Source organism: Anopheles nili, chromosome 2 (assembly GCF_943737925.1).
Source record: "Anopheles nili chromosome 2, idAnoNiliSN_F5_01, whole genome shotgun sequence".
In the NCBI taxonomy this organism is placed as follows: domain Eukaryota; kingdom Metazoa; phylum Arthropoda; class Insecta; order Diptera; family Culicidae; genus Anopheles; species Anopheles nili.
Window position 1 is genome coordinate 4,850,736 of NC_071291.1, and position 1,847 is coordinate 4,852,582.

The following is a 1,847-nucleotide window of genomic DNA, read 5'->3' on the forward strand; positions in this document are numbered from 1 at the left end:
ATTCAGTGTCTGTTAATGTACATATTTGCACAAAACCGAGGGCTTATCTACTTTCAGAATATATGACGCTTTTACGCTACTAATGTGAAAACAACGCAGACTTGCTTTTGTTTGTTGTTTTGGGAACGATTGCTCCTGTTTACGGGAGACCAAGTGTAGGCAAATATCATTCGGCCAAAACACGACCGTTCCTGGAGCTGGGCGGGATTTTAAATTTATTTGATGCTAACCTACTTTAACACTATACTCTTTGCTATTTTTCAACGTGTAGATTAAAAGCATGTTTGTAATAGAAAAAAGAAGCAATGAAAAATGGGATTCAACAGTCGACGAAGTTGGGATCAATGAATGTATATAATGAAATACCCCTGCAAAGTAGACTCGAGTGCAAATATATTGTAAATTGTGACGCAAACGTTGAAGAAAATGTTTAAAGAAAAGCAATGCTGGTGCATTTTTGACGAGCGCATTGAACGAGTACCGCTGGATACATGGAAACGCAGGACATGAAATAATTTATCAGCTAGAGTTTCTTATCGGTAGGGTTAAGAAGAGCTCATTTCATCGGCTATTCACTTGTTAAGTGCTGCTAAAGTCCACCTCCGGGGGGCGATACTGCTGTAAAGCATGCAGATAGAGGTCCATTAAAGGAAGCACGAAGAGAAAACATTGATTAAAGAAGCATCATGCACACAGAGTTCGAAGGATACGCAATGGTAGCATGTAATTTATTTGATTCGCGCATTATTTTGACGAATACATTTTTTAGAAAAATATCTGCCAGTCGTTTGCATGATGCGCTCTTCTGATACATGATGACTAACTATACTATGTGCCTAAGACGGATGCTATGCATAATAAAAGTAAAACGAAATGAATTAATCGTATTATTCTTGTAAGTAGAATAATGTAGAAAATTTATTGGGCGAAATAGCTAGTTTGAAAAAATCAACATTCGTTAAGCAGTTTTTTTAGACGAGTAAATGCCGACAAATAAACCGTTTGATTTCAAATAATTTCCAACCGCGTCTGAATTGTTTGTCAATTGTCACTCGATATGTCCACGGTAGCGGTGACAGCTCATAGTGCAATGCTTCTTTTTGAACATCAAAAAATCGTTAAATTAGTCTTATGCCTAGAAAAGTAAAATTAGTTACTAAGCGATTTAAACATAATTGTGTTATTTTGTTACCTTTATCAAAGATTTGTTTGTAAAACATTAGTTTATTGTTTCAAAAGATTACGAAGTTGTCCGATGCTGTTTGAAAACGAATAGACGTGTCTTTCTGACGTTCTGGATGTCAAAGTAAATGTGTGTGTGAATGCGGCTGCTCTGGTCGGTATTTTGTTGTTAGAGAAGGTTTTTAGTAATTTTTTACCATAAAAGTGAATTTAAGCCCGTTTGTTTGTCATGCACTACATATAGTAGATAAAGAGCTGTGCAAATAATATAGGGTAAAGTCCGATGAGCGTGGTATTCGTGGCGTTTGACAGTGTTAAAAGTGGCAGAGTGTGAATAGTACTAGTTTTTGGAGCAAATTGTGACTGTTTCGTAGTTTGGGGAGTTCATTGTAGCGGATTGTAGCCATCGGATTCCGAAGGTAAAGATACAAGTACCAATTACTCCAGGTCATAGTGAAACCGTACTAGGTTAGGTTAGCCGACTTCCGGTTGTTTGCTGGTGTCTGGCTCCCCTAGCTTCAAAGCATCGACGGTAGAGAGGCGAAGCGCGATCACGATACCCGACCAGTCTCATTGTGCGTTTCTCTCTCGGTCAGTTCGGTTCAGTTTCCACGGCGTGCGTGTCGTTCGTCGGGAGGAGCGTCGAGCGCAAAGTGCAATTTCAT